This window comes from Petaurus breviceps, unplaced genomic scaffold (genome assembly GCF_028583685.1).
Source record: "Petaurus breviceps papuanus isolate PSGF00001 unplaced genomic scaffold, PetGlider_PUasm1.0 90638, whole genome shotgun sequence".
NCBI lineage: Eukaryota > Metazoa > Chordata > Mammalia > Diprotodontia > Petauridae > Petaurus > Petaurus breviceps.
The window spans coordinates 7,772,663-7,785,960 of record NW_027187295.1 but is presented as its reverse complement, the minus strand read 5'-3'; the positions used below and the strand labels follow the sequence as shown (position 1 = coordinate 7,785,960).

The 13,298-nt window shown below is 36.8% G+C and overlaps 1 protein-coding gene across 9 annotated transcripts in view; it reads right to left on the bottom strand.

Moving 5' to 3' along the window:
• Positions 1 to 13,298, bottom strand: part of GULP1 (GULP PTB domain containing engulfment adaptor 1) — a 418,555-nt gene that overhangs the window by 12,914 nt on the left and 392,343 nt on the right. The window lies entirely within an intron of this gene.

Sequence of the window (13,298 nt, the reverse complement as noted above, 5' to 3'; positions counted from 1 at the left end):
GTGTGTGTGTGTGTGTGTGTGTGTGTGTGTGTGTGTGTGTGTGTGTGTAAATTTGGCTTCTACTAACTGAAGCAAATACAAGGAATCAGAGATGGAGAAGTTGAAACATTGAATGAGATAACATTTTAAAAACATATTATTAGTTGTAATTTTAAAAAATGAACTTTTTTCTTTGTTGTAATAAAATTAGAATGTTTGTTACTCTAAAGATATAGTTAGCAGAAACTCTCCTTTGGTAATATTAGGCTACTTTTAGCACTATTAATACTAGTTACTTAATGATAATTACAGTTAAACACATTGTGATGACAAATAAAAAAAATAATTTTAAGACATTTGAGAGAAAATTGCATTGGGAAGAAAATAACACTTTTCTTCAGACCAAGGAATTGCACTTATTTTTTTTTTACAAATGTGAAGCAACTCAGTTCTGAAATTATTTTCTTCAGAAATGTAGCCAGGAAGGAAAATATATTTCTCTGTAGGAACAAACCAGAACCAGGACTTATTCCAGATAATCCAGACAATAGGTTTCAAGTGGTACAATTGACCTTTGGAACAGAGTAAACTATAGTGGAAAGGCCAAAAATTCAGTGAAAGGAACAGTATTTAACTGGGAAAAACCCCAAAATATACTTGCAAGGTAGACCCAGCAGGAAGAAAAGAGAGAATTAAAAAGAAAAGAAAGACAAGTACAAGAAATCTATGAATCCAGTTTCACAGTTAGTTTTAAAATGTCACAAGAAAAGCAAACTATGGGACTCCATCCTGAAAGTCAAAGAAAATTATTAGTTGTGATTTTTATTGATCAACACCATTGGATCCTTGATCATGATCCATTAGAATGGGCTTTAAAAAGAGGTTATTACTTCTCTAGAAGGCAGGGATCATATGTTTGTTATGCATCTTCTTGCAACCCTACATCACAGCACCTATCTTGACATGAGGGAGGAGCATACTTTGAGGGACTTCTCATTTCTTTTATTGGCTAACATGACAGAAAAGGAAGATGGCATATTGGAAAGGATGTGGAAAAATAGGGACATTAATGCACTATTAATACAGTCGTGAACTGGTTCAACCATTATAAGAACAATTTGAAACTATACCCAAATGGGGGCGGCCAGGTAGCACAGCAAGTAAGAGCACTGGCTCCAGTGTTGAGAAGACCTGGAGATCGAATCCCGGGCTCAGACACTTAGCACCCACCCAGAAACACCTGGCCGTGTAACCTTGAGCAAGTTACTTAACCCCGATTGCTTTAAAAAACAAAAAGAAACTATACCCAAATGGCTATTAAAACTGTGTGTATCCTTTGACCTAACAACACCACCACTAGGTGTGCATCCCATGTATCAAAGAAAAACAAAAGGACATATATGTGCAAGAATATTTATAGTCATTCTTTTGGTGGTAACAAAAAATTGGCAATTGAAAGGGTGTCCATCAACTGGGGGATGGTGTAGCAGCAAGCACCCCAAGCGCGTCCTCAGGGTTTGCAGCTACCATAGGTTCTTGGATCTGCTTTGTTGAAGGAAAGCAACTCAAAATGGGTTAACAAGCTTACTTTAATCAGTCAGACATATATTGTTTACCTTGTTCAGGAGAAAAGGTCAGCACCCTGAACCTCAAAGTATACAGGCATAATTATCAAGACAGAAACATCAAGTAGACAGATTTCCAAACTGTCCAACCATTACATCCATACCCAGCCAACATCTGGGTTTCCACATTCTGGGTTTTTCAAAGCCGGGGGACTCTCAACAACGGCTTCCCAGAATTCAGATCAAATCACAGAACACTTCTCAAAGTGAGTCCCAAAACAAAGCTACACATCAGGGCTTATATAGCCTTCTCCTGGCTCAGAGAATGTAACAACTCCATTGACCCACTGGCCAATCAAAAAGTATCTACTGAAAAACAAGCCTCCCACATCAGGCTCCAGGTGCACGTTAGCCTAGGGGCAGGGAAGATCTTTAAATCTGCATTTCCATTACAGATGGCTGAAAAAATTGTGGTATATGACTGTGATGGAATACTATTGTTTTATAAGAAGAAACAAGGGCAATGGTTTCAGAGAAACTTGAGAACACTTATATGAACTGATACTAAGTGAAATGAGCAGAACCAGGAGAACTTTGTAGAAAGTAAGAGCATATTGTAACAATGATCAACTGAGAAAGACTTAGCTACTCTGATAAAGACTGATCCAAAATAATTCCAATGATTTTAAAAAAATGTTATCTGACTCCAGAGACAGAAGTAATGGACTCTGAATGTAGATTGAAGCATATTTTTTCACTTTATTTTTTTCTTGCCTTTTTTTTTTTTGTAACGTGGCTAATAGAGAAAGATGTTTTGCTTGATTTCACATGTATAATTGGTATCATATTGCTTGCCTTCTCAATGGTTGAAGAGCTGTAGGGAGGGAGAAAATTTTTGGAGCTCAAAATAATGTTTTTTTTTTTTAAAAGCATATAGGCACATAATGTTCAACACATGAGCAGGTTTGTTTAAAGACTGAAGTGACCTTGTAGACCTCATGTCAGAACACAGAGAAAATAATCTTCACCAATAAGAAACCCTTTCCCCAGAAGTACCTATATCCCCTACAGGAAAAATTGGTTTGTTCTTCCATCTTGGTCTTTCCTATAAGTTCTCATAGCACTTATTTCTTCAGTTCTTGACACCAGATATGCTGAACAATTGTCATTGTTTTATGCTTCCTGTCATTGATCCATGTCGTAGTCCTGCACCCCTTTGCCTATAGTTCTTTATAGTCCCCAGCCAATCATGTTAGATGACTTATTCTGTCCATGATCCTATCTTGTGTGACCCCCTACCAGCAGTTTTCCTCAGCTTCTAGGGTAGGGGACTATCCCTCTTTTATAATCCACAAAGAAAAAAAAAATAAAACACTCCAAATGTATCAATAGCTCAAAATTTACCTCCTGACAAGCCTATCTCCATTCCTAAAGCCTTTTCTTTTATCTTAGTATTGTGGTTAACACTTCCCTAGGCCTCACAAACAACGGGCTTCCCAGGGGATAGAGGAACTGACCACCCTTTGCACTTTACAAGTGAGTTTCTCTCCTTCCCTTTGAAGTTAACTCATGGTGATATATAACAGTGTGCCCTCTCTTCCTATTCTCTCCTCTTCCTACACATATTAGCACTCCTCTGGGGCCTGAAGTTTCAAAGAAGGGCATCATTTGTTTAAATTCCCCATGAGCAGCTGGACCCAGTAATTAAAATTACTCAGAACTGTTTTTGGAAACATCTCAGGTAGTCAGTCAGAGAGGTAGGAAGGACCACGCATTCCATATAAGCATTGCAATGTACAAGGGAGATATAGTCATCATCTCTGTATTTGTATTACCCACAGTTTAGATACAATTTGTATTACCCACAATTTAGATACAATTAGATAAAATAGATTGTCAAATGAATAAATGAATATCCTACCATCTGATCTTGTTTCATTGCAGTTTTCTCTTTCAATTTGCTTTCTTTCTTTCTTCCCTCACACTTTGTACTGGATTTTCTCAATCTGTGGCTCTCCACTAGAAATTAGATACTTTTGAAAACATCCTGGCATGTTGAGATAACTGATGCTTGGGAAATAGTTACTAGGATAATGTCAATGAGAGATACATTGTGACACAGTGGATATAAAGCTGGTCCTATGGTCACTAAGCTGGTCAGGTCTTGCCTCTGTTGAATATGACTGTGAGTTGGGCAAATCACTTCCCAGTGTCTCAAAACTGTCAGACTTTGTGCAGAAGGTGCTGATCTGTATTGGTAGAGGGATCTTCTTCATCAGAAGTTCTTTATACCAACGAAATCACAAGGATGATGTCATTTCATATGACTGTCAATTCTACAAACAAACCTGATGTAATTTCTCCTCCAGAGAAGAAGACGATCTGGCAACTTAGCTAATCTCACATCTGGCACTTAGCTGCGTGACCATAAACAAATTATGGTACTTTTATGAACCCCAAGCAACATTTTAAGACATCTAAAATCTCTATCTGATAGGATACATTTTCAAAGAATTAAATCATAATCTTTGACATAGCAACAAATCCTGATGGTTTTTAATGATCATAGGTACAATTGTTGATTTAGTTTACCATTTTGACAGGAAGGGTGTTGCACACTAAATAATGACAAAATAGCAAGGAAAACTGAAAAATGTGTTTTTGTAGTGAACCTTAATGTATACGGGAAGCATTTACAACTAGAATTATCTTGTGAATTATGATAATAGTTATAGCTCATATTTTATAGATCCTTATATTTTAAAAAGCGCTTTCCTCAGGAATGTGGACTGGCCAATTAGAGCCCAATACTTAGAGAATGCATGAATATGGTGGATTACACAGAGAAGTGATGTCAAATTCAAACAGAAATAAATCCCTCCAGGCTACACATTGACTTAGAAAACCACAAATTAACATTATCTATGTTGAATTTTTATTTTGCTAAACATTTCCAAATTACTTTTTAATCTGGTTATCTGGATAGTTTTGTACAGGCTGTCAGTGGGGAGTATGACATCTCTGATGCAGAGCATGTTCAATGTTTTCTGGTTTCAGTCCAACACTTGGAATTTTAGGGAACCATTTTCCAGTTATGAATGACTAAGGGGCTATTACTATGGTATGGAGAGTCTTCTTATTGGCTGAGGACCCAGAAGTCAGGTTCACACAAAAGGCTCAAATACTTGATTTCTCATACTCTTCCCTTATGGATTTCAAATAATAAGGATATCTGTAAGCCACTGAGTGGGACAGGAACAGGATGGATCTCCAATCCAGTTGTGCTGTACCCATGAACACACAGTACCTCTGTTTCTTTTGTCTCTCATGTTTATTCTTTCCTAATCATTGGTGAATAAGTATCTGGAGATGGAATTTACCAAATTATGACTTTGTGAGTCTAAAACTGTTGGAAAAAGTCAACCAAGGTACTCTTAGGAATCAGAGATGGTGAAAGAGACTGGTGAGTCTGAATTTAGTGAGAAGCCAACCCTGAGGAATAATCTGCTGGACCCAGCCCAGTAGTGAATTGGCTCTATTAGACATCAATTCCTATAAGGAGCCAGTCCAGTTTATCAAAGGAAAGCGAATAATTTTAAATGCCTCATCCTGAAACGAACCTGCTGGAGACTCCAGGAGGAGAGAACAGTATTCATATAGCCAGCAGTCTTGAAATATTCTGCAGTCTCTATGTATCTCTTAATCCCATTTTCACTACATGTGTTTCAATACTTTTGTGCTTCAAGTTTGAACCCATTATCCCCAGGAACTGTGTGTACATATGTACACACATATACATACACATGCATGAACGAAGTAGACTATGCCCTAGGATTGTCGGGTGAGTGAGGGAGGGAATTTTGTAAAAACCATTTTAGTCTTGAGTTCTTTCTTCCCAGGACAGAGTATGCTTTTCAGTTTGGTGGAATGTTGTATAACTTCTGTCTTAGTTAATTCCCTTTAATAAAGGCTAATAAATATCAACTGGCTGATTAATATTGGGAGGAACACATCAGATGAGGGGTGATTGGATAATAGTATCAGAAATCCTAGTCTACCAAAGTTAACAGAAGATAGAACCTTTTAGGAAGAATGAGTTAAATGCCCTCCATTATAAGTGTGGATTAGGAGAATGAGCCCAGGGGACATACTACATTCAAAATAGATCATGGAGGAAGACAGTATAAATGTTAGTCTCCTCATTTTATTGATGAAGAAACTCTGTATTAAAAAGTTTAGAGGCATTGCCCATGGTTAAACAGACATTGCCTAAGTTTTGTTCTCTCAGTTTCCTGCCATCTCTAAGCTCTAACCGTATGCCCATTAAACCACTATACCATTACTTAAAACATTTCAAAAGAATTAATGTACTTTCAAACACACCTAAAATATGAACAAGGAGTTGCTTACAAAATTGAAGAACTGGATTTAGTGGAACTTAAAAGTTTACAGATAAATGCCAAAAGAACTATTCCTGGTGTGTTATGCACAATGAAGATACCTATGAACTTCTAAGAATCTATCTTACAATTGGGGTAAGATGAAGAAGGACTTGGTTATTTGACATAGAATACAACAATTAGCCTAGAGAAACACAGAAATAGACTCAATGAATCCCTCTTTCAGTAACACAGAATATTTCTGAAATAGCTTTTAAATAATTCCTTTTAATGTTATCTCATTCAAAGGAAAGGATGAAAAAAAATTATGTGAAAACCATTTCATACTCTTGAAAGGCCCATGAAGTACAAAAGGTGGGGGGAACCTGATCAATGTGAAATGTAAAATTCAACACATTTATTAAGTATCAGTGATGTGCATTATGTTAGATGCTTGGGACAAAAGAAAAAAAAGCCAGAATAATTTTTGCACTCAAAAAGCTTACATTGTATTGGATGGATGTAGTAGGTGCACAGATAAGTGTAACTCAAGATAGTGAGTGATTGAACAAAGTGCACCAAGAAATCAGAAATTTTCAGGAGGATAGTGCCTGAGCTTATCTTTGAAACAATATCAGAATTCTGAAAGGTGGAGTAGAGGAAGGGGAACCTTTTCTGTATGGGGGATAATGAAGGCTAGGAATAGAAATGTCAAGAGTGGGAAACAGTTAAGTATTATCCTGACTGGAATGTAGACTGTGTAATGGAGAATCATATGAAATGTCTGGCAAAGTAGCTAGGAGGCAGATTGTCAAAGGCCTTGAAACCCATGTTAAGGAATTGCCAGATTTTTTTTTCCACAGACACTATTGTCTAGTTATTTCTCCCCTCTTTTACTGTAGAGGAAATAACTAGACATATAAAGTGTTTAAGCAAAGGAACAATACAGTCATCACTGTGCCTTATGGGCTTCTTTACACAAATATATGAAAGATGGATTGAAGAAGGGAAAGATGAGATAAGATTTATTGTAACTATTGCCACAGTTCAGGCAAGGGATGAAGGACTGAACTCAAGAGGTAGTTGTGTGAATGGAGAGAAGGGGGTGGATGTCAGAAATGGTCTGGAGTTATAATCATATGACTTGGAAATGTGGAGGCCTGAGGGAAGGAAGGAGAGAGAACTATCAAAGACTATAGTGTTAGAAAAGACCTCAGAACCCAACTTGTTCCTGAACAAGAATCTTTTTTTTTACAATATCCCCAACAAATAGTCATACAGCTTCTGTTTGAAGACCAAAATGAAGAAGGATTCATTACCTCCTGAGGCAATCTATTCAACTTTGGGACAGTTCTAATTGTTAAAGAAATTTTCCCTTACATCAAGCTTTGATGTACATCTTTGAATTGTACTTCTTTGTACAACTTCCAAGGCACTGTCCTTGGTCCTGGGGTCACAAAGAGCCACCTCATCTCTGAGATCCTTTGGGGCTAGTGCTAATGAGAAGAAAACAGTAGATGATGTCACAGGGTTTCATGTATAAAAGATGGAGAAGAAAGGGAGCTTACAAGAGATGTCTTCTCAACAGTAAATTAGGAGACAAAGTTTTTGGCTGAGAGAAATAGGGAGCAGTTTAGATAGTGGGCTTGAGAAGAGGAGGCTTGAAATAGCTAAAGTGAAGGGTGTGACAGAGAATCAGTTATAGTAAACTAACTGAGTTGCCAGACAACAGTGAGGAACCAGTTAGCAAAACATAAGGTAGGCCAAGTCACCAATTGATTGTGGTTTCTTCCAGAACCAATATGCAACAAGTAAGTAGAAATGATGAAGGTAAGTGGTGGGGGGTAATTCAGGATTGGAGTTTGACAAAGCATGAGCTATAATAGGGTAAGGATCAAGGCATTTAAAAATAGAGGACAGTACATAGTTTCACTAGTTAATTATGGAGCAATTCCTATTACTCTTTTCAGAGGGGCATAGCAAAAGCTACTCCAGTACTAGAGAGAAATGTCAGTAATAATGTGTTCTGGGGGAGTCAGATTTCTGTGGTGGAAGGACTGTGAGCTCACCTTATCAATAGCCTCTATCTGTGATTCCCTTCTGATTGAAAAGTAGAGCAGAGATCTCCCAGAACCTTCATTTAAGGAGGGTACCCAGGCAACTACTCCATCATTTCCCCATGCCAGGTACTCTCCCTCCTTCCCCCTTTCCAGTTTAGTTTTGTGTATTGTCTTTCCCCCCCATTTGATTGTAAGCTCCTTGAAGGCAGGGAGTGTGTGTGTGTGTGTGTGTGTGTGTGCATTAGTATTCCCAGCAGTTAAAACAGTGCCTGGCACATGATAAGTGCTTTAAAAATTCTTACTAAGATGAAAAGGAATTTATTAACTCCCACTCACTACTGAAAGTTCTATCCTCTGAGACTAAATAGAACATATCTAATCCTTCTTTCACATGAAAGTTCTTCACTTACTTGATAATGATCATGTCTCCCTCCCAAGTCTTCCCTTTTAAAGGTTTAACATTACCAATTTCTTCAACCAATACTTGGCCTTTCACCATCCTATTTGCATTCTAGATATACCTCAGCTTGTCTATGTGTAAGTGGCACCCAGAACTGAACATGACATAACATATATGGTCTGACATGGCATAGTGGAAATATCTCCTCCTTTGTTCTTCTGCTACTTCTCAGTCTTAATGCTTACTCACAATACTTGATACCTCCAGGGTCACTCCTCTTTTGTGAATTGATTACTTGATTTGTGTGACTTACAAGGGTAAAAAAGTAAATTCCTCCTTGAGTCATCTTATTAAGGATAGTTGGCTGAGTCTCTCTGATGGTGTATGTTCCAGTAACATGTATGCTACAACATGTCCTAGAATGTAGAACTTTTGTGAGCTAGGGTTGATGGCATGGCAGATGTAATATGTTTTTCTGCATTTCTCTTGCCTAGACAAACAGCTCGATGTGACCTATTAATAGTGAGTTCAGTATGAAAGAAGTAACCATAATTCCAGATGACTGATGGCAAAAAAATGCTACCCACCTCTAGATGGAGATGATGGACTGAATATGCAAAATGACACATTTTTGGACATGGCCGATATGGGGATTTTTTTAGCTTAACTCTACATATTTGTTACAAGGGTTTTGTTCTTCTTTTTCTGAGGGTGAGAACCTGGAAGGTAGAAAAAATAAATGTTTGATATTTTTAAAAAGTTATTCTTCAGCTCAACTCTGACACCTGAAAATCATAGCAACCTAACCAATTGACAAAATTTAAGAAGAAATATGAGAGAAGTGATTGATGGGAAAGCTCCCTGAGGAGACAGGAGGGAGCAGGATAAAAGGAATAAGTAGAGGGATTGTTTTAACAAAAAAGGCCAGCTTATCCTCTAAGAGTAAAGGAAATGAAGGGAAGATTGGCAGAGAGATAGCAAAGCTTATAGGTATAGCATAGAAGAAATGAGGTGTTTATGAATGATGCTGAAGATTTCCTCAGTAAAGCAGGAAGAAAAAGACACTTGTGGAATGGAAGTGGGTAGGAAAGGGAATCGAGGAGAAAGAGAAACACAGATAGACAGATACAGGGAAGACACAACAAAGAGCAGAGAAGGGCCAGTTCGTGTTAGAGAACATGAATTTCTAGCATATGCAATCGGTATGGTTGTATGTCTTCCTGTAATAACATTAGCTGTAGAATAGAAGGTGTAGGATGAGAATAATTGCTTAATATTTATTTAATAATCATTTATTTTAATAATTAGAATTTATGTAGGTTTATAAGGCTAGCTCTAAAAGAAAATGGACCTACAACTGTTGGTGTTTCCAATGACTGGTTAGAGTCACTGAATAGGTAATAATCTAAGCTAAAATCATTACTTACAACCCTAGGATGTTCACTCTTTTCCCTCCAAAATTAAAAGAACTCAGGACGCGGAAACCAAATAACCTCAAAATTGTGAGAAGGCCAAAACGAGGCGACTACCTTAAGATTGTAGTAACCAGAAAGAGAAGATTCTGTGGTCCTCTTGGTGTACACAGACAGAAGTTGACCAACTTTATAAATATCTCTGCTTGCTTATCTCTTCAGTTCAATCTAATTTGCATTATTAAATACCTATGATGTTCCAGACACTGTCCCAAGCACTGGAAACTTAAAAAAGAAAAAGGAAAAAAACAAGAAAACCTTTCCTACCCTCAAGGAGCTTACATTCTACTAGGGGGAAAGTATACAGGTCAGTAAATAGGAAATATACACAATATAATACAAATCAATACAAAACAATTTTGGATGGAAAAAATAATATTTGGGGCAGGGGGAGAAAAGGAGGGGATTCCAGGAGTGGTACTTGAGCTGAATCTTGAAGGAAGTTAGGCATTCCAAGTAGAGGTGGGGATAAAGAGCATTCCAGACTTGAGGAAAGACTGTGAAGATGAGGGATTGTTGACAAAATACAATGTATGAACATGAGAGGCAAGTTTGGCTTGAACATAGAGTGTGTAAGGGAGAGATGAATGTATTCATGGGTTCATTTCTGTGTATTACCTCTGTATATGCTGGGGATATAGTTTGGGCCTGTGGTGCCTATACTAGTGGTATAAGTAGGTACTGAGAAATAGGAAGTAAGTGCTTTTGGCTCCCTTCCATAGTAATGGTTTGGTGATCAGGGTGGGAGGTGAAGCTAAGACAAAGTAACACAGAGTCCTGTAGCAACTTATTTACCTCCCCTTACTTAACCTTTTATCACTTCATCTATTAGTAGGTACCCCTAGCTGTGCCAGATTTTCGTTAGCCTGATGGATTTTCATAACCATGGCTCCAGGGAATCAATACGTACAAATCTATATAAACCTTATAAGGTAATTCAATGAAATTCATTTACAAACTAGGACAGAAATAAGAAAAATTGCTAAACCTTTTTGGGGATAAAATGCAGTTTTTCCAAGAGTTTATTTCTAGATTAGACATAGGGGTTGCAATGGGGGTGGTTGTATCATTATACTATGATAGGAATTCTAGAGAAAAAATGTTTTGGATTTGGGGGGAGAGAGAGACACACACAGAGAAAGAGACAGACAGACAGACAGAGACAGACAGACAGAGAGAGAGACACAGAGAGAGAGAGAGAGAGAGAGAGAGAGAGAGAGAGAGAGAGAGAGAAAGAGATTAGGTGTAGGTGTGATTTTATTAGAGCTGAAATGTGTTTCTAGCTCATGCAATGACCTAGAGATTGAGCAGTTCCTTCACAATATTAAAAATGTATACTTAATTACAATACTGTAAAAGGAAAGAATTAAAGAAATGAAGCTGAATGGTGTAAGCTGCAAGGGAGAAAATGCATCTTCTTGCCTTAGCACCTTCTTTGTAGATGGGGGTGAGTGGGTAATAAATGTAGAAACATTGAATATACTATCAGATTTGGTTGGCATGTTATTTTTTTTTTACTTAGCTATTTCTCTCCCCATCCCCTTCCCTCTCTCTTATTCTGTGTTACAAGGGATGAGTTTATGGGGAGATGTAGAGAGATATATTTGGTAATAAAGGTGATATAAAAACAAGACAGAAATTTTTGAAAAATGAAAAAAGAAAGAATTTCTATCTGTAGAGAGAGAAGACAGCAGTGAGCTAGAATTTGATCTGTTCCAAGATGGGAGGAGATGGAGCCAAAAATTGGGGGTATGTATGGCTTGACATATTTTAGGAAAAAGCCAAATGGTCTGAATATGAATGTCCATGCTTTAAGCTTATTTTTAAAAAGCATGCTGTGTCACATGATGCCTGTTTCCCCTGTTATATAATGCAACCCTACATTGGTGATATCTACCTATGAAGGATGTAGTCCAGATAGAGCCTTGAGATGTTAATGCTAGATTTGGGGTAGTGATTGTTTTAGCAATTTAATAGAAGTTCAAAGACCATGAACAAATATTGAATTTGGAAACATCTATGGAAACATAAAAATATGAAATTTTAGTGGCCAGTTATTTCTTCATGGTTCTATTAAATAGTATCAGAAAGCAGTAACATAATTCAGGGTTTGGAGAATTAAACACAAATATTTCTTCAGAAATTCTAACTGAAAACAAAATCCTGGCATTTCTCTATTGAATTTGTCTAAAAAATTTAAAACCATCATGGAAGGAACATGAAAGAAACAGTTAAAATGGATCAAGTACCTTACCTGTTTCAGAAAATAACATAATGGAAGTTATTATAGATATATAGATAAGAACTCAGTTAAACAACTGGGTTTTTTTCTATTTCAAGGTCTTCAACCATTGAAGTAAAGCAAGAAACAAGTATCTTTCCTATAGCTGTTTGCGTCATTTTTTCTAGTATGAATCATGTACTATTTATTGTTATTTCAGTACCTGCCTGATTTCCCTGACTAGACTGTATCCTACTAATTCATTTTAAATAACTTTTTAAGGACCTATAATATGTAAGGCACTATTTGAGGTACTATGAAAGAGATAAAAATGATTAAGTTATAACTCCTGCTAATTAGATCTTGAAAATCAGATATATTTCTTTAAATGTATAAAATAAGTCAACTTCAAATGTATTTTATTATAGCTATTTATTATTTAACAAAATATGACAAATCAAACTTATAACCACACACCTGTGATCAATAAGAAGATAGTCTTTGACGCAAACTACAAAAAAGCTGTAACATGTACTGGGAACATGGCTCAAATCAACTCACTATTTTCTTACTTTTAATAAATTTTCTTCAAGAAAAGCTGGCTTTACCTCTTATAGTGCAGACATATTTTATCTTTTGAAGATGGTTACTCCTTCATAACTCTTAGATCCAGAGCAGTTTCTTAAAAGGTTCAACTTCAAATTTTTGGTCACATCTTTCCTTGTGGCAAGCTACTGTCAAATATTGTTATTTCATTAGAACTTAAACTCTTGTTAAGTGACTCTTTCAGAATCACTCAGCTAGTAAGTCAAACTGGTCTTAAAGCAAAAAAAGTTAATATTGACTCCACTTACTTTAATTAAGGCCACCATTAGGCATGACAATTTAATGAGGGTATTTCAATCAAATAGATGGAACACACATACACACACACACAAACACACACATGGCGGATGGGGGGGGTAATACAGGGAAGGAGAGAGAAAGAGACAGAGTTCTCTAGAACTGCTCATGAAAATAAGCACATCTCATTAGTTTTCTAATTATCAAATTCAAGAAGTAAAAAGAAATTTCACAGAGTATGGTCTGGGGTTCAGCTCTTAGTATAGTCTAGTTTCAAGAAAATACATATACATGCATATAGAGACACACATGCATACACACGGGGCTCCAAAAGTTGTCTCCTTGTTTTCTGATTTATTTTTTTTTTACCATTTTTACA